Here is a 21,281-nt window from a genome sequence, read left to right as displayed (position 1 = left end):
GAAGCACACATAACACAAAATAGATAGAATTAAAAAAGAAACCCACCATGATATATTGTCTGGGAGAATAGGAAGCTCTGTGTGAGTGGGATATTGACTGAATGTGTGTTTGTAATGACTAAGGGCCCTTTAATACTCTGGCACTAATTGGTCCATGGTAAATTAGTGAAGTCATACTCATATAGACCAGGCTCAAGAGGAATGGTAATGGTTTCTGTAGGAATACAAGTATGAAGATTATAGATGGTTGGTTTGTGTGTACAAATACTTAAAATCTGTAGCTTCTTCCTCCTGGATAGTTACACCCCAAGATGTCCTAATTAGACAAGCTAAGTATACCCTATGCTCTACCTAATTAATACACCAAGGTTCATTATGTGTTAATGTTTGAGACCTCCTCATGATACCAGAATCATTGTATATGTTTCTCCATGTTGGTTATTTAATTATCACCCAGTCCTGTCTAGCTAGGATTCCAAGACTCAAACCATATAGGCTACAGCAACATATTAAACTTAAAATAACAAAACAAGAGAAAAAGAAAGGCTACTGAAAACTCTAAGCAAGAAAGGCCAAGTATCTTATAAAGCAAGCAAACAGGAAGAACACCAGATTATTAATAGAAACTTTTTTTCCTTTGTACATGTGAGAAGTTTAATGAATTTAAAAGGATCAGACTCAAACCCTTAGTCTCATTAGCGTCACACTCCAACCGAACCGCATTAACCTGCCTAAATGGCTCAAAAAGAAAGACAGTGAAAACTAAAGGACTAAGTCCAAAGAACAAATGGCTGTAGTTCCCACCTCAAGGTTTCAGAATGATGAAGGTTTATAAAATTCCCACATTCTGAAAAGTGACTTCTTACATACCTCACCTCACAATCACAAAACTAGTCATCTGGAATGACTCTAATCTGAGTATATAATCATCAATTACTACAACAGATATTCATTCTGTGGTGTACATAGATATCTGGAATAATAGCTATACAAAACAGAATTCAGTGAAAAGTAACACTTTAAATATCTCCATAGCAAAAAAAGATGCTGCGGAAGCTTCTCAGTAGTCACTGTTTAAGTTTTAAAATGTATACTGGAATATGAAGAGGAAGTCAATTTATCTTTTCTGGAAGCTTGCTAGCCTTATTAACGAAAGATGATGAATGGGCCAGCAAGAGTGGTAGTCAACTGCAATTCCACCCAAGACAGGTAAGGTTCAAACTGTTAAGACATTCCAGAATTCAGTACACTGATGCTTCAAATGGCCATGTTAAAAAAACAAAACACAAAAACACTTGCATATAGTTTGCTGGGATTTCATACTAACCATTAGAGGAGGTAGTGATGCATTGTGTTGGAACTTAAAGTACAATGTCAGCATTAACTGTAAACAATTCTGAAACATTGTATGGAACTTTTCAGAACACATTTAGTGACAAGGAATTAATTAGATTTCATATAAATTAGAATTAGAAAAGCAAAAAATAGAAATGTTTAGTAAATTTACTCAAAGGAAGTTTAAATGTTACAGAAATGAAAAATATTAGAACTCTATATACAATAAAGTGAATATAAATTAGCCAACTCCATGGACATTTCCAGTTAAACATTCACACATATAAACATTCATACATAAACAAACATACATATTCACCTTTTTTCTTTATATAAGAATAACACATACATTCAAACATAGCATGAAGATTCTGGCCAAAAAAAAAAAAATCAGAGATGCCAAAATTTTCTCAAGTTTAAAAAAATGGTGTTGAGTATATTTCAGCAACATTCTACATGAATGTAAACCCCTGATTTAATTCTATGATTTTATCATGCCAGAAGCATGGTTGCTTTTAATTTTTTGAAAAAAAGATATACTGGTATTATAACACATTGGCTTATCAATAATTAAGACATTTGTACACAGTATCAGTGTGGACAAAAAAATTTAATATTACTTACTATGATGTTTTAAACTTTTGAAGTCTTTCTGACAGAAGAAAATAGCTGTACACATTTAAGTGTTTCTTCATAAAACACAATAAAAATTTTAATGATTGGTCTTTATAGTTCCTGGTAATAAGTCCTGTCTTATTTTTATATACTATAAATCATATTCTTATGTAGGATTGAGTTAAGACCCAGTAGTTCTTAAATAGCACTACCAAATGGCCATTTAATTCTGCATGCAGCAAGGGCAAACAGTCTTCATAGTGCACTTTCACCTCATTGAAGTTGAAGCCGCTCCTTCTGGATATTTCCACTTCAATGTGAAGTAGGTTGTTAGGATTTCATTAGTGGTTTTATCATGTGGCTTTTTAAAAGAAAAAAAATTGGTTGTATTTCTTCCACAGTTCTCGGTTCTCAGGAGAGACCTACTTTTGGAAATCATATAATCCAGCGCTGTCTGAATAACCAAATACTCTTTAGAAGATGCAATCTTTCAATGCAGCTGTAATAAAAACGCATCTACATCCTTAGCTATATTACCAGTATATCCTGGAACCAAAGTAAGATGGTTTTCCTGTTCCCATAATCCATTCAACTGTTGCTTTAAAATCTTAATATTTCCTTCACTTATAATTTCTGAGAAGCCAGTTTAAGCCAACAATTACATATTCTTCAAATCTGCTTTGAAGTAAAGACTTCAAAGAGGAAGTAAGTCTACACAGCAGCCAAGTGAGATATATTGCTTTTCTTCCTGTAAACTATTGGTTAGAACAAGAAGGCAATCTACCACAACTCTAAGGTCTTCTATCCTCACTAAATAAGCTACAAGTTCACTTATACTTCTCTTTCTCCAGAAAGTCAAAGCTACATTCAATCTCAAATTCCTGCTGAATAGAACTTGGGCCATTGTCTCATGGTCCTGAGAAACCTCAGAAAAGAAACCACTGTATTTTGATGATGGGTTTTCTGTCTGTGAAGACCCAGAATCACTGGTGTTAATGACAAATGTCCGACTGTCGTGGCGTAAATTTTCAGGTCGAGGGCCTGCACAAGCCAGTTCATTTTCTTTATTTGCCATGTCACAGCCCCCACTTTTAGGGGACTGCTTAGGTCTGTAACAAGGATTTGGGAAGGAATGACAAACTAACTTTCTGTGGTAGAGCACCTTGTGCAGTTTATCTGGGCTTTTCACTGCTTGTCCAACTGTCCTACTTATGTAAGCACCCAACTGTTTTGGAGATCTCTTAACCTCCTTCATGTTCTTACTGGTGAAATTAGAGATCCTCTTTCTAGGAAGATCAATACTATTAGAGAAGTTCCGTTTTTTAACATGGTGAGTATCAAATGCCGTAGTCTCTTAAGTGCCGGCGCCTCATGGTACCGCAGCGCCTGAGCCAGGGCACTGTGCTGATGAACCGCGCCCGGCAGCTCAGAGCGTCCTCCAGATCCCAAGTTGGGCCCCACTAAGAGCCATTCAAACACCGCTTGCGGCCCGCCGGGATAATAGAAACTTTTAAACTCCGAAAGATCTGGAAAAATGTATTCCAGTTCCTAATACAAAAATAAATAAATAAAAATAAATAAAAATAAAAACAAAAAAAACCTGTTAATCAATGTGTTTCAGTTTCCATTGTTTCCATTGTTGTTAAGAGACACAATAACCAAAGCAACATTTATATAGGACAACATTAAATTGGGGTTAGCTTACAGGTTCAGCCTTTCAGTCAATTATTATCAAGGAAGGAAGGCAGCATCCAAGTAGGCAGGGTGCTAAAGGAGCTGAGAGTTCTACATCTTATTCTGAAGGAAAACAGGAGAAAACTGGCTTCCAGAAAGCTAGGGCAAACCTCATAAAGCCACTGTCACAGTGACACACTTTCTCCAAAAAAGCCGCACCTCCTAATCATGTCATTACATGTGCCAATCATATTCAAGCTACCACACCATATTATTATAACGAAAGTCCTTACATTGTAGATAGAGGCAAAACCAAAAGCCTTTTATAATCCAAACAGATTAAATGTACTTATGACTGCTAAACCAACTGTACTTTATTCTGACTGGAAGCATGAACAAAAAAGAGATCAAAGGAAGTCACCACATTTCACAGGGAACACACAAAGCTGGGATAGATAATCAAAAGATGCCCAAGAAAAATCATAAAACTACCAAAGTAAAAGAAATTAATAAACATCTGTCAATAAATCTGAATATTAATCATCTCAGTGTTTCAATAACTGACACATACTAGCCAATTTGATTTGAAAACACAATGTCTTTTTTTTTTGCTGGCTCCAAGAAACACAACTCATCATTAATTATAGATACCACCTTAAAGTCAAAGGAAGGAAAAGATATTCCAAACAAATGAAGCTAACAGACAAGTAGGCACAATTACACTTATGTGTTACCAAATAATATTAGTCAGAAGAAATAATAATACTCATCATATGAATTATGCCACACGAAGATATTCCAACTGTAAACAAACACAACATATACAATTGACTTATTTTCATAATGGAAATATTTCTAGATGTAAGTTCATTAGGTTAGCGCCAACATATTAGGACTGTAACTTTTGATTTTCACCCCTATCAATAGAAAAGTCATTTAAAAACATAAATATGAAAATATTATAATTAAATTATATCACAAATCAAATAGAAACAACAAATATCTACATGAGATATTTAATTTTCATTAAAAAACGAAAGAAATAATAGTCTTATCAGCAGCTCATAGGATTTTTCCTCAAAACTAAAGATATCTTAGAAAACAAATCAAATATGAGCCAATATATTGAAACTAAATACCATCCTGAATTCTGACTGAGTAGAGTTGAACAAAATTTTATTTAAACAGCAACAGAACTTACAAATATACACAATCTCATGGGGACTAAACGAAATTTCTGTCAAGAAAGACTTTTAAAAATGAACTAAAATAATCTCTGGAACTTAAGAAAGGCACATTAAAGGTAGTTCTGAGATAGATGTTTATTGTGCTAAGAACCTATGTAAAAATTAAATTATTTCTTTCATTTTTTGAGATTATAAAGATACCAATTCTGCCTCTCTTTTCTTATTCCAAATATCCCCATGTATACCTCTTTCTTATACACAAAAGTGTACAGGTATAGATTTCTAAACACAAAGGTATAACCTGCTTAGGCTGTATATCCTACATTATATAAAAAAATTAAAAGTTATCTCAAAATTGCTGGGGACCAGCCTTGGCTGACGGCAGGATCTGGAGAAAAGTGGATGCAAGAACAGTGAAGGGAAGGAAGGATCACCCTTGGGACTTCATTTGTTTCATGAGAGACAGGACAGAGGGAAAGCACATATTGTTTTGATTTTTTTCTACTCTGACAACTTTTGTCTCTTTCAGGCTTTATTTATACATAAAATTATTTCCTCAAAAATTGTATTCATTAATTACACAGCTGTTCAAAATACATTTTCTTCTAAAGTTTTTCTTTTTACATAAGAATATTTGAATGGGAACAAAGCAACAAATGGAAATTTTATAAGAACTAAAAATTAATATTGTGACCTTTTGGCTGGGACAGACATCTGGCTGGTCTGATCCATGAAGACACCTTATCCTGAACCTTCCTAGAGCAGCTGGTAAGAACTCTCTCCCACAACCTTACACCCCAGAACTGAAACTGGAAGCTTGGGGCACTCTGGACCCATCATTCACCCAAACGCCACCCCTCCAGAAAACCACTCCCCTTCTGCCCCTCACTTGGTCCTTTTGGCTGGGGTAGACACCTAGCAGTTCTGCTCCCATGAACACACCATATCCTGAACCTTCCTAGATCAGCAGGTAAGAACCCTCCCCCACAATCCTAAGCCTCAGAGCTGCAACTCACCCAAACCCTGCCCCTCTAGAATACCACTCCCCTTCCATCCCTTGCTTGGTCATTTTGGCTGGAGCAGACACCTAGCAAGACTGCTCCTGTGAAGACACCATATCCTGAACCAACTTAGAGCAGTGGTAGAACCACTACACTTGGAGTAGCTGAGGAACCTCTGCACTCACAGCAGTGGAAGTACCACTGAACTTGGAGCAGTGGAAGAACCACTGCACTCAGAGCAGCAGGATCCCAGAGGAAGCCTGAGTCCCAAGAGCTCTTCCACCCAGGCGCTCAAGATCAAAGGATCAAAGAGACATCTGGACTCTGAGGAGTTCTGTCACAAGCAAGATAACTGAAAAGACAATCTCCAGTCAGAGACAGTGAGTACAGGTAGCACTAGAGTTAACCAGATGGTGAAGGGCAAACACAAGAATATAAGCAACAGAAATCAAAGTTACCTGGCATCATCAGAACCCAGTTCTCCTACCATAGCAAGTCCTGGACACTCCATCACACTGGAAAAGCAGGATTCAGAATTGAAACCACTTCTCATGATGATGATAGAAGACTTTAAGAAGGACAAAAACAACTCCCTTAAAGAAATACAGAAGAACACAGGTAAACAGGCAGAAGCCCTTAAAGAGGAAATTAAAAAATCCCTTAAAGAATTGCAAGAAAACACAAACAGGTGAAGAAATTAAACAATTCCAGGTGATTCCAGATCAATTAATGGTTATCCAGGATCTAAAAATGGAAGTAGAAACAATAAAGAAAAGGGAGAATGCCCTGGAGATAGAAAATCTAGGAAAGAAATCAGGAGTCATAGATGCAAGCATCACCAACAGAATAAAAGAGATAGAAGAAAGAATCTCATGTGCAGAACATATCATTGAAAACACGGTCACAACTGACAAAGAAAATGCAATTGAAAAAGCTCCTAACCCAAAACATCCAGGAAATCCAGGACACAATGAGAAGACCAAAGCTAAGGATAATAGGATATAGACAAGAGTCAATATTCCCAACTTAAAGATCCAGTAAATATCTTCAACAAAATTATAGCAGAAAACTTTCCTAACCTAGAGAAAGAGATGCCTATAAACATAAAAGGAGCCTATAGAACTCCAAATAGACTAGACCAGAAAAGAAATTCTTCACGTCACATAATAATAAAAACATCAAATGCACAAAACAAAGAAAAAACACTAAAAGCAGTAAGGGAAAAAGGTCAAATAACATATAAAAGCAGACCTGTCATAATTACACCAGACTTCTCACCAGAGACTATAAAAGCCAGATGATCCTGGAGTGATGTCATACAGACCAAAAGAGAATACTAATGCCAGCCCAGGCTACTATACCCAGCAAAACTCTCAATCACTATAGATGCAGAAACCAAGATATTCCATGACAAAACCAAATTTACACAATATCTTCCCACAAATCCAGCACTATAAAGAATAATACATGGAAAATTCCAACAAAAGGAGAGAAACTGCAACATAGAAAAAGCAATAAAGGAATCTTCCAACAAACCCAAAAAACGATAGCTACACAGACATAATTATACCTCTAATAACTAAAATAACAGGAAGAAACAATCACTTTTCCTTAATATCTCTTAACATCAATGGATTCAATTCCTCAATACAAAGACATAGACTAACAGACTGGATACGCAAACAGGACCCAGAATTTTGCTGCATATAGGAAACTCACCTCAGTGGCAATGACCGACACTACCTCAGTGTAAAGGGCTAGAAAATGATTTTCCAAGCAAATGATCTCAAAAAACAAAAGCTGGAGTAGCCATTCTAATTTCGAATAAAATCAACTTTCAACCAAAAGTTATCAAAAAAGATAAGGAAGGACACTTCATACTTGTCAAAAGAAAAATCTGCCAAAACAAACTCTCAATTCTGAACATGTATGCCCCAAATGCAAGGGCACCCACATTCATAAAAGAAACTTTACTAAAACTCAAAGTGTACATTGCAACTCACACAATAATAGTGGGGTATTTCAACAGCTGACTCTCAGCAATGGACAGATCATGGAAACAGAAACTAAACAGTGACACAGTAGAATTAATGGAACTTATGAACCAAATGTATTTAATGGATATCTATAGAACATTTCATCCTAAAACAAAAGAACATACCCTTTTCTCAGAACCTCATGGTACCTTCTCCAAAATAGACTATATAATTGGTCACAAAGCAGGCTTCAACAGATACAAAAATGTTGAAATAATTCCTTGCATCTTATCAGATCACCATGGACTGAGGCAGATCTTCAATAATAACAAAAGCAATGGAAAGCTCACATACATATGGAAATTGAACAACGCTATACTCAATGATGACTTGGTCAAGGAAGAAATAAAGAAAGAAATTAAAGACTTTTTATAATTTAATGAAAAATGAAGGCTGTGGGACTGTAGAATCCTGGGTGTTCGGCTACGCTCCCAGAACCCAGAGACCTGACATGATGTCCTCTTACTAGATCACGTAAGGCACGAGACTAACAGGTCTCTGCATCAAGAAAAGCCCCACACACTTCCTATATAAGCAAACTCCTCTGACATTTTTTGGGAAAGCTTGTCACTCAGACACATCGCCATGTCAATAAATCTGGATGCCAACCAATCTCACGCGTCTCTTGAAATCCTGGACTCATTGCATAAGCCAAAACCCCCAAGGCAGGGTGGGAGTGGGAGAGATAAGTCTTTTGTTCTAGTGGGCCGCAGGACACTTTCTCTTGAGAGCTGTGGTTCTCAGAACGCCCCCGCACACAGCTGTGCTCTGGCTTGCATGCCCCGGGACAGCCACTCTCCCACCTGCGACCCGTGTGGGTGGTGTCTGAGAGCGAGCCTAGGGACACTTCCTCCTGATGCCTGTCCCACGTACCCGGCATCTCTGCTGCCCATGACCTGCGCCCCCGCCTGCACATGCTCACGCCCGCACGGGCCGCCTGCGACCTCCGGGCATGAGCAGAGCTGGGACCGACAGAAGGCAAGTCATACCAAAACTTATGGGACACAACGAAACTGTGAAAAGGGAAAAACTCATAGGTCTAAGTGTCTACAAAAAGAAACAGGAGAGAGACTAGATTACCAACATGAAAACACAAGCAAAAGCTCAAGAACAAAAGAAGCAAATACACCCAAGAGAAGTAGAAGACAGGAAATAATCAAACTCAGGGCTGAAATCAAGTAGAAAGAAAAAGAACTCTACAAAGTATCAACAAAACCAGGAGCTGATTCTTTGAGAAAATCAACAAGATACACAAACCTTTAGCCAGACTAACCAGAGGGCACAAAGACAGTATCCAAATTAATAAAATTAGAACTGAAAAGGGAAATATAACAACAGAATCTGAGGAAATTTAAAAAATGATCAGATCCTACTACAAAACCCTATACTCAACAAAACAGGAAAATCTTGATGAAATGGACAATTTTCTCAACATATAACAAGTACCAAAGTTAAATGAGCAGAAAAACCATCTAAACAGTCCCATAACCACTAAAAGAATATCAACAGTCATTAAAAGTCTCCCCACTAAAAAAAAGTGCAGGACCAGATGGTTTTACTTCAGAATTCTACCAGACTTTCAAGGAAGACTTAATATTAATTCTCTTCAAACTATTCCACAAAATAGAAACAGAAGGAACACTACTCAATTCGCTCTATGAAGCCACAATCATACTCATACCTAAACCTCACAAAGACTCAACAAAGAAAGAGAACTTCAGACCAATTCCCCTTATGAATATCGATGCAAAAATACTCAATAAAATTCTAGCAAACTAAATCCAGAACACATAAAAACAATCATCCATCATGATCAAGTAGGCTTTATCCCAGGAATGCAGGGATGGCTCAATATTCAGAAATCCACCAATGTAATCCATTATATAAACAAACTCAAAGGAAAAAAAACACATGATCATCTCACTAGATGCTGAGAAAACATTTGACAAAATTCAACATCCCTTCATGGTAAAAGTCTTGGAAAGATTAGGAATTCAATGCCCATACCTAAACATAGTAAAAGCAATATACAGCAAATCAGTAGCCAACATCAAACTAAATGAAGAGAAACTTGAAGCAATCCCACTAAAATTGGGGACTAGACATGGCTGCCCACTCTCTCCCTACCTATTCAGTATAGTACTGGCAGTCCTAGTTATAGCAATTAGACAACAAAAACAAGCTAAAGGGATACAAATAAAAAGGAAGAAGGCAAAATATCACTATTTGATGATGACATGATAGTATACTTAAGTGACCCCAAAACTTCCACCAGAGAACTCCTAAACCTGATAAACAACTTCAGCAAAGTGGCTGGTTATAAAGTCAACTCAAACAAATTAGTAAAATTGGGCCAAGAAAGAAACTAGAGAATTAACACCATTTACCAAAACTACAAATAATATAAAAATCTTGGTATAACTCTAATAATGCAAGTAAAAGATCTGTATAACAAAAACTTCAAGTCCCAGAAGAAAGAAATTAAAGAAGATATCAGGAGATGGAAAGATCTCCCATGCTCATGGATCAGTAAGATTAACAGTGAAAACAGCCATCTTTCCAAAAGCAATCTACAGGTTAAATGTAATCCCTATCAAAATTCCAGTGAACCTTTCTGTAGGCCTTGAAAGAACAATTTTCAACTTCATGAGGAAATATTAAAAAATAAAACAAAACAAAAACAAAACAAACAAACAGGATGGCCCAAATAGTCTTAAACAATAAAAGAACTTCAGGAGGAATCACAATCAGAGAACACAAAAGTACTACAGAGCAGTAGTGATACAACTGCATGATATTGGTACAGAAACAGACATGTTGATCAATTGAATTGAATCAAAGTCCCAGAAATAAATTGATACAACTATGGACATTTGATTTTTTATAAATAAGTCAAAAGAATGGAAAAAAAGTATAAAGAAAACATCTTCAACAAATTGTCCTGGTCTAAATGGATCCCTATATGTAGAAGACTATCCACAAGCCTCAGACTGTACTTTCCCACCCCCAGAGTGGTGTCCCAAGGCTTCTCTAGAGCCTGACACCCACCCAGGGAAGACATGGGGTAAGCACAGTCAAAATTTCTTGAGTCCTGTCTCCCTGAGAGCCTGAGCCCTCTGTTGGAGTGGAGATGGGATCCTATGTAATCCTACAAGTCTAAGCAAATGTTAAGTCTAAAAAAAAAAACAAAAACAAAAAACAAAAAAAACCAAAAAACAAAACAAGCAAACAAAAAAACTGAATCGTGAACCAAAGCAAATACACAGACTGATGTAGGCCTCTACACACCTGTGTTGCAGATGTGCAACTCACTCTCCATGTGGGTCCCAAACACTTGGAGCACAGGCTTTCCCAAAAGCTATTCCCTCTTCATGGGATTATGTTTTTCTAACTAGGCTGCCTTTTCTGGCCTCAATAGGAAAGTTTGAGCCTAACCTAATAAAGACTTGATGTGTCTGAATGCAGGGGTCCCCAACCACTCAGAGTAGAAGTGGAGGGGGTGTTTGGTGTTTGGACACTGTAAAAGGGTGTGACAACAAGTTGAGCATTGAAATTGATGTAAAGTGAGTAAGTTAAAAACAAAAAACAAAGAACAAACAAAAACAAATAAATTATCAAATTATCAAACCATGAAATTATCAAAATCATGGCTGAAGGTAATATAAAATTATATATATATATATATATATATATATATATATATATATATATATATGTATATATATGTATATATATTATCATATATATATTATATTTATTATATTTATAATATATTAACATACACACACACACACACACACGTATTCACCTAAACAAAGAGCTGGTTTTTGAAAAGATAAGAATTTTTTTACAAACATTTGACCCTCTCAGGCAGAAGCTAAAGAAAGAAAACACATTAATAAAACTTGGTATTTAAACAAACATCCTCTGTTTTGTTCAGAAAAAAAAGAGGTCCTAGAACAAGGACCATCGTGTTCAGAAAATTAAAACAATATGCTATTAAGACCTGTATTACAGCAAATTAGATTCTAAAATATGATTGGAAAATTTTCAAATTACATAAAACTTATCAAAAATAAACCAATATAAAAATGTAAAATACCATAACTAGTAATAAAATCAAGAATAGAAACAAAAGCCTCTCAACTTTAAAATCCTAGGACCAAATGAATTCACCAAAGAATTCTCATCAAATTTCAAAAGAACTAACCACAATACTTATACCGCAAAACAAAAAAGAATAAAGGGATTTCACTTAATATTTATGAATCTAGCATTCCATTGATATAAACAATATATAAAGAAAACCATAGAAAATGGAAACTTAGACTGAATTCTCTTATGTATGTAGAAGCTAAAATCCTTAGTTGAATTTTGGTAACACAATTCAAAATTATACCAATAAGAGTTTTCATTATGACCAAGTTGGTCCACTCTTGTTGATGATGATAATGAAGATGATGATGACAATGAGGATAATGATGATGTTGATGCTGCTGCTGATGATGGTGGTGATGGTGGTGGTGGTATGTGTAATTGACAAATATCAATCACACAAGTAGTCTCAAAGCCAGAAATCACACACTAATATCATTAAAATTAAAATTAAAACACAGATCTGACAATTTTAGCAAAATGGCAGTATTAAAAATTAACACACATACACACAGTAGTTTCCATATATACCAAAACTTGTAAATATTGGGGAAAATATTTTATTGACAAAGAGAAAGTTAAACCAAACCAAACACTAGAAATTCACCTAATGAAGGTAGTGGATAATGTCTACAGATCACCAAAAAGAAAAAAGAAAAGGAAAGGAAAGGAAAGGAAAGGAAAGGAAAGGAAAGGAAAGGAAAGGAAAGGAAAGGAAAGGAAAGGAAAGGAAAGGAAAGGGAAAAAAAAGGAAGAAAGAAAGTAAGAACAAAAGAAGTTAAGAAATTAAAGGATATTCAATTAACTGGAAATGCCTTTTCTGCTCATTTATAGGAAGAAACCATACTGTAAAAATAGCCATCCTAACAAAACTGAACTACCGAATGTATACAATCTCAGTCAAAACATCAGGAGTGTTCTTTGTAAAGTATATTTAAAAAACAAATCTCAGTATCTATGCTAATGCATATAAGATAAAGATAACTCAAAGAAATATTCAAATTTAAAAAGAAAGAAAGAAAGCCAGGCAGTGGCGGCACACGCCTTTAATCTCAGCACTTGGGAGGCAGAGGCAGGTGGATCTCTCAGTTTGAGGCCAGCCTAGTCTACAGAGTGAGTTCCGGGACAGCCCAGGCAATAAAGAGAAACCCTGTCTCAAAAAAACAAACAAAAAAAAACAAAAACAAAAACAAACAAAAACAAAACAAAAAAAACCAAAAAACAAAAGAAAGAAAGAGAGAAAGAAAGAAAGGAAGGAAGGAAGGAGGAAGGAAGGAAGGAAGGAAGGAAAGAAAGAAAAAAGAAAGAAAGAAAGAAAGAAAGAAAGAAAGAAAGAAAGAAAGAAAGAAAGAAAGAAAGAAAGCAAGCAGGCAAGCTGGAGGGCATATCACACTAGAATGGAGGCATAGAAACATCAGTGTTTCTGGGGTTGGTTTGCCATCAACTCCCCAGTTGTCCTCATGGTGTATATCTGGCATGTGGCGTCAGCCTATTTCCCGTCGTTGGGACCAATGGCAGCTGGCCTGGAGACGAAAAGATGAAGCTGTCTATCTGGCTGTCCTTGGCCTGTCTAGTGTGGTACCAATCATGACTCAAACTCAAGCCCGATCAAGCAAATTCCATCTTGGGGGAATAAGCGATCAAGGACTAATAGTTTAAGACAGTCTCCCTTACCCTACCAGGTGCAATGGAAGCAAGTCCTCTGGGTGCAAGGGCTAAGGGAAACAGAAAGAGATGCAAACACCCATCCCTGTGCAATGGAGTCATCTCCTAGGGGTGCAAGGGCTGTTTGCCTCAAAATTCAGGTACCACAGCTACACAGACAAGGACCAGCCAGGCCAAGACTCCTCACCGACCCAGTGCAATGGGCAAATCCCTTGGGGTACAACGGCTGACGGCCCAACATTTAGCACCACCACTAGTGAGGGGGAGACTACTTATTTTAGAAGCAGTGATAGCCACACTGCAGGGGAAGCCCCTAGTTCTATGGCCACAAGCGCCTGGGCAATAATAGCCTTGTCATGATTTTGTTGAGCTCTGAGTTTGCAAGCCAACCAAAAAATGAACACTAATTCGCAACATAGGGCGTACCAAACAGGCCTACTCCCACCCACTTAAAAAAAAAGAAAAGAAAAAGCTGAAGAAATCCCGGAGGACAGTCCCTCAGTCAGGGACAGATCCATGAGCATGGAGTTGATGCTCACCACAGCTGCTCTCAATTTTCTGAGTGTCTCATCGAAGTTTTCTGACCAATTTCCTGCAAGATATTGAAACTATTTCCTGGACAGATTAGCTACTCGAGTAAAGTTTTCATACTGTACACTGGTGATGTAAAGTGCACCCAGTTTTCTCTCACATCCCAATTGGGCTAATTGAAAGAGGATATCCAATCTCTCTCTCACTAAATCAAGGCGTTGATTAAGGATCATTAGCCCGCTTTTTAGTTGGGCGCTGGTGGAGGTTTGAAGGTTAACAGCCTCCGCCACCGTGGCTGACAATTGGTTGAGGGTAGTGCCCATCTGAACAGAAGTTGACATAGCAATCCCAGCAGCAGTGGCGGTAATGGCACTAACTGATATCGCCGTCACTATGGCTGCAGTTATACCAAAATCTCTTTTTTGCCTAAATAATGACAAAGTGAAAGGAGTCTCCACGGGGACGGGAACCCATCACGGGACTCTGGCAACCATAGCGCGAGTGAATCTTTCAGAATTCCAACACTGGGACACCCAGCAGGTTTCATTGGTACAATTCTTAAAGGTGGAATTTGATAAAATAAACAAAAATACTAGGAACCCAAAGCTGAAGGATCCAAATAAGGATCTGCATATGAGTCTTTTGGGGGGTCATCTTCAGATGCCACGAGTCGTCGAGTCAGTCACTCTGGTAGCCAAAATGGATTGTCTTCTTTCTGTGGAAAAACACAAACTGCTCCCCTGGCTTTTATTAAAATAGGATCCGAGCCTTTCCAATTGTCCGGTCAAGATGTCTTTCCATTTGACCATCTCTTTTGGCCTGTCAGGCTCTAAACATTGACGGTCAGCAGCCGAATGACCCTGACTCTCCAGATTTAAAATATTGAGGGTAAAAGTGCTTATCTATCCATCATCAGTTAACTGTCGGGGGGAATTAGGACTTGCATCTCCCTTGAGAATATCCAACAGAGGTTTACGTTCTTCTATGGTAAGCTGAAGATGAGGTTTTAGCCAATTAATATCTGTTAACAACTTTTGAGAATCATTAAAAGTAAATCATTTTTTGTATGTACACCTGTAAGCCAGAAGATGGCACTAAATCTCACTACAAATGGTTGTGAGCCACCATGTGGTTGCTGGGAATTGAACTCTTAATATTTTTAGTTGTGAGTCCAGCCTTTAATGGCAGAGCCATCTCTCTAGCCCCAATTATCTACTCTTATTGGAATTTTCTGTGCCACAATTGAATTCCCAGATATTGAAAAGATACTGCCTTTGAATCTTTTCTGGAGCAACAAGTACTCCAAAATCTTAAAGCTCATTGTACTAGAGCAAAGGCTTGCAGAAAAACTCCTTTAGAGAGATCAGCCAATAAAATATACAGTGAATAATATATACTGAGAGATTCAAACGCTTTAACCTTTTGTATTAAAGCAACAACAAATTTTTTAAGGCCATTAATCATTCTTTGAGGCAAGCTTTTTTAATGAATGGCTTCATGGGCTCTCAAAAATCACAAGCAATTTCACTTAATGCAAACCTCTCACCTTTACCAGGAGGTAAAGGAACTGTATAAAACAATCTTCTAAATCTATAATAATTTTATATGCATTTACTTGAATGGCAGCTGGAGTAGGCAAGTCAGACTGTAGTGCCCCACCAGTTCTATAAATCATAAATTTGAACTTTGCTTTTGGATTAATTGAATAACCAACTCCTTTTAGCTGAGTGAAGCACCAGACAAAGCCAAGCTGAAGGCAATCTTGTCCTCCAACAATTGTTAAATAGCCCCAGTATCCATCAATCCCCTAAAACCCTTTTTCCTTCAATCATCAATTTAAGATTATGTCTCTTGTTACTGACAAAGCCCAATACACATCAGAGGAACCAAAGCCATCCTGTCTTCTATCACACTCAACAATCCTGGCCTGGCTCATAAGCTGTTTTGAATTTCCTTTGAGTCTGAGGCTGACACCTCCCTAAGGAACAAACAAGTCAATAAACAAATTCTAGAGAACACCCTTTTTGAGGCGGGTCAGGACAAAAGGAATGTCTGAAATCCAAGCTTCTGCTTCACCCATTCTGTGTAGAGCCTTAATTTAAATGTAAATGTTTTTAATCTTGGCCTATATCCTGAGGCCTGGCCCAAGGATTATCCTTCCTGCACCAAGGACAAGTTTGTCAGGTAACCTTGGTCACCTGACTGTTGCTCAAGCCTCTGTTCCTGGGACAGTCACTTTAAAAACTATCTAAATTTCCACATTTAAAACACCCCCCATCCCTATGGCTCTGTGAAAGCTATGGCCAGATCTTGATTGTATGAGGGTGCAATTTCATCGCAAAGACGAATGTATCTAAGTCTGTCTTTGCTTGTATGGTCTGAGAGCTGTGTAGGCAGTTCAACCTGATTAACATCACACTGACCTTCTCCTACAAGCATGTTAAGATCCCAGTCTACGTGCCTGTCTGAGCATTCATCATGGCACTATGATTTTTACTAATACCACTCCAATCTGAGCTCCAAATCAAGTAATATCCTCCTGACAAAATAGCCAACTCTGTTCTATCTTTTTCTGAACCATAAACATGGGTGAGTCAAAGAATTCCAAACTCACAATTGAACTGCCAACTGTACCCAATGGAATACTGGCAGTTTAACTAAATTTTTAAATTTCTCTTGTAACATTAGAGTATAACCATTAATTTTGAGAAGCAAGACCAAAACCAAAGCAATGTAAACAGTCTATTTTTTCTAAAATCAACACCAAGTAGATTACCTTTATGTTACAAAGTTTTGTTGCCAATTCTTATATATGAGTGCATGAAGCAGCTTTTACTATCTCATTGAAGAGATACTGTTTTCTGGTTTCTGAATGACTATAACACTGAGTTAGTTTTACGCCAACTTTCTGTTACCAAAGTTGTAAATTTCTAATCACACTCAATAATTTAAGCCAATAGTCTATAACCAAGACATGTAGAACATTTTTATACTTTTAAAACCAATCAGAAACAACAATGAAGTGGCTGCATATCTTATATATTTAGATCAAACAAAATTTGTTGCCTTTTCTAGCTGTAATTTCAAGAGAAAAGCACCTTGTCACAGAGATTTTCTTAAGACAAAACAACTCTTAGCTTCTTTATAAAACCCAAAAAGCTACTGGTCTCTTTTAAAAGCAGCTTATGTCAACAATCAATTCCTGGAAAGGCTTTTTCAGCTCAGCTCAACTCTTAGCTACAGGTGTAGGGTAGCTTATCAGCCTCTGTTGTGTAAATTAAGACTGTCTTTAAATCAAAGTTAAACTAGCCCAAAGGTTGGATCAAGCAGTTTTAACGATCTTTTCTTTTGAACATGTAACAAACACAGAACATTTAGACAATGACACAAAAAGCAAACACGTGGACATTGGCGCGCCAAGGACAGACAACAAAGAACATCTAGGAGCTACAGAGAAATTCAGGACGTCTCCCGAATTTCTTTCCTTTTTCTAGATGAGCTCTGAAATAGCCTTTTCATTCTTTTTTGCTGACACAGCTCAGAGAGAGGACACCTGTATTTCTAAAACCCTTTCTCTCTCTCTCATATTCAAGATGTAACTTTTCATCTCGTTCATTGGAGATGTAGCAGGCAGCTATTGTAACACTTCAGTACCCTGCTTTCTAGTTTTCCAATTCTTTTTAACCCTGCTCTTCCCGCCTGAAGCAGCTCTTAGACTGCGGGCAATGCCTGTTTAGAATTCTCCTGACCTATAATTCGCTGTCACCTCCTAGGCAAAATCGGCACTGGGTCAATACCTCATTCACCTAGACTGCCTCCCTGAAACACTCTTCTTGCAAACACAGCCTCCAAATAACCATCACTAGCGCCAGCACTCGATCTCGTGGCGGAGGCCGTTTATCTGGATGGTATCTTTCCTCCTCATAGCGGGCTGCCTGTTCATCTAAATCTTCCTCAGAAAGACTTAGTTCCTCTGACTCAGAGCTATCAAGCCGTAAAAACCCCGGCTCCTTTACCAGATAAAGAGGTTTCTTTTCCAGGGCTTTTTCTCCTTTTCTACTTCTCTCACCCAGGGCGTCCTTTCCCTGATCTTTCACCCCCGCGGATCGAGGGTCCTTGGGGGGCCCTATTTTCTTCGACATGTCTTTTTTTCCTTTTTCTTTCTGAGTTTCTAAGCGCGTCCTTCCCTCTGTTTCTGACATGTTGGCCTGTAATCCGTCTAGCACTGCCCAGCCCGCCGGTACAATCGAGCGGCTTTTCTCATCCTGCAAAACCAGAAGGAATAGTATGAACACTGCCTGGGGAGGGAGACGAAATAAATCAAGCCCAAACATGTCTCTCAGAGCTTTACCTTGTCCTGCAGTTCTGGATTTACTCCACGAGCGGAGGATCTTCTCAAGAAGTGCAGACGATGGTGAATTCTCCCGGGTTCTTGGCACCAGCTGTGATGCGCGTGTAATCGTCTCGCCAGCAAGAACGCACGCGGACACACATCAGGATCCTTCCACAGGAAAACGTTTATTCCAAAAACAAAATGGTGGAAGACCCCAGGCCCGGAAATAGCACTGTTTATATACCCTTGGAGCGGTGTATTCACCTCTGATTGGCTGCTTACTCATTGCGTGCCAAAACGCCGTGGGATGGGCTTTAACTTTGGCGGGCTTTTACCATGGCACATGCGCAATTTACTTGTTTACTAGGAAGAATCCTGGACGCCAGCACCATCTTGCAATGGCGGATTTTGCCAGCACCTGCCGCGGCTTCCTACACGAGAGTTTCTGTTGCAAGAGCTGTAAGACTTGGAAAGAGATCTGCTCTCCTGAAATGCCTTCAGGACTCTCCCCTCCTTGCCAATTAGCCGGCACCTCACTGGCCAAGCCTGGAGCAGCTCAGCGCAGAGGGACAGGTACAGCACCTGGGAGTAACTGGGCGGCAATAGCAGACGTGAACAGAGGGCAGCAGCGGAGGCAATCTCCCCTCCCTGCTCACACTCTGTCACCTTGGCCTGGGCCCCCAGCACCAGGCTGGGCCAGAGATGGTCATGAGACACCCTCTGGAACAGGGACCCACAAATATTGATGCAAAAATACTCAATAAAATACTGACAAACTGAACCCATTAATATATTAAAAACATCCAATATGATCATGTAGACATCATCACAAGGATGGTCAGATGGTTTAATATAGGAAAGTCCACCAATGTAATCCACCATATAACTAAAGTGAACAAAACAAAAATACCATATGATCATCTCATTAGATACTGAAAATTTTTTGACAAAAATCTAACACCTCCTCAGGTTAAAAGTCTTAAAGATATTAGGGATAGAAGGTGAATACCTAAATATAATAATAATAAAAAACAACATGCAGCAAATCCACAGCCAACATCAAATTAAACTGAGAGAAAAACTAAAATCAGGGACAAGGTTGTCCACTCTATCTATTCAACATAGTACTAGAAGTTCTAGCTAAAGCAAAAAGACAACTAAAGGATATCAACAGAGTACAAAAGAAGGAAGGCAAAGTATTTCTATTCACAGATAATATGATAATACACATACATGACCCCAAAAAGTTTACCAGAGAACTTCTGCAGCTGATAAACACTAGTGAATGAATGTGGTCTATTGGAGTGATCTTATTTCAACTACTTCAGCAAAGTTTGTCTCTGGATGCAAATCCCAAGAATTCAGTAGTTGTTCAGCCCACAGGGCTGAATGTTTTAGCTGGTCCTTAGTATACAATGGAATCCTGAGGTAGGCTCTAATGACACTGAAGAAATATCCTTGCCAACAAAAATGAGGATTAATAGATTTCTAAAAACTTCTATGTCCTTTATATAGGCTACTACCAGATGGCATGGCAGAGATAAGATGAGTCTTTCCACTTTAAAAGATATTTTGACTTTATTTAACTCCAGATGTAGTCAAGTTGACAACCAACAGTAACTATCACACTACCTTAGGGCAAAAGGGCAAGGAAAATTATTCCAAGTAAATGGACCTAGGAAACAGGCAGCTGTTGCTGTTCTAGTAGCTGCACAAATATTTTAAAAACTCTACTTAAAATGACAAGGATAGATCAATGATTAAGAGAAGAATCCATCATAGAACATTAGGATTCTAAACATACTTCCTGAACAAATGTACTGCTAATTACATCAATAAATTCTAGTACAGCTGCAGTGAGTCATATGTACAACACAATATTGATTATAAGGTTATCTTAATAAAATAAGCATAAATATCTGAATTAAAGTGCATCATATATCAAATTGGTTTAATAAATCAACAAACATTTCAATTAAATATTACAAAATACATCTTGCTCTCAGTAGACAATAGGACTTTAAAATTAGAATACATATTGTAGCACAAAACAAGTCTTAACAAATATAAGAAAATTGAAAAAAAAAAAAACCTTTGTCTTGGTCACTATCCTAATGCTGTGAAGAGACATCATGACTAAGGCAACTTATAAATGAAAGCACTTAATTGAGGACATGTTTACAGTATCAGTGACTTAGACCATTATCATCATGGCATAGACAATGGCATCACACAGGCAGACATGATGCTGTAGAAGTATGCTGCTAAGGATTCTACATTCTGATATAAAGGCAGCCAGTAGCAGGGAAAGCAATTTGGCCTGGTATGGACTTTTGAAATCAAAAGCCTAAGTCCACTCTGGTTATGGAAAAAGACTAATTTCAGGCCTTTGTCTCTCATTCTGTTTCTCCTAATCAAATCCCACAGTCAGTCCAATTCTCAGCCCTGTAACATAGCAACTGTTTCAGCATCCCTTGACCTCTGTTCTCACTGACAGTGGATCTCATAGATGTTCTCCTTCTAACCCTCCTCCTCCAATGTGTTTCTTTATTCCAGCCCCAATTTCCAACATGCATCCCCTCTGCTAGCCCACAGGCCACACCAGCCAAGGATGCAGGTAGGCTAAAAGCATATTTTGACCACTTTCTCCATTCCTCCAAGTTCAGTCTCCCATTTTCATCCCCCCAACTGTGCAACAGAGCACATGAGGCAGCCTCACCCCCACTTCAACTCTAGTGTTTTATACAGA

At 38.0% G+C, this 21,281-nt stretch overlaps 1 pseudogene and 1 gene segment (V, D, J or C); one reads left to right on the top strand and one right to left on the bottom strand.

Annotated features, from left to right (window-relative positions):
• LOC114623790 overlaps window positions 1-21,281 on the top strand; it is a 542,876-nt gene that overhangs the window by 2,230 nt on the left and 519,365 nt on the right.
• Window positions 2,441-21,281, bottom strand: part of LOC114623814 — a 55,577-nt pseudogene continuing 36,736 nt past the window's right edge.

The sequence above is a fragment of the Grammomys surdaster genome, unplaced genomic scaffold, assembly GCF_004785775.1.
Source record: "Grammomys surdaster isolate TR1022 unplaced genomic scaffold, NIH_TR_1.0 202, whole genome shotgun sequence".
NCBI classification, from domain to species: Eukaryota; Metazoa; Chordata; class Mammalia; order Rodentia; family Muridae; genus Grammomys; species Grammomys surdaster.
The sequence above is the reverse complement of the archived record's forward strand: the minus strand, read 5'-3'. Positions and strand labels throughout refer to the sequence as shown.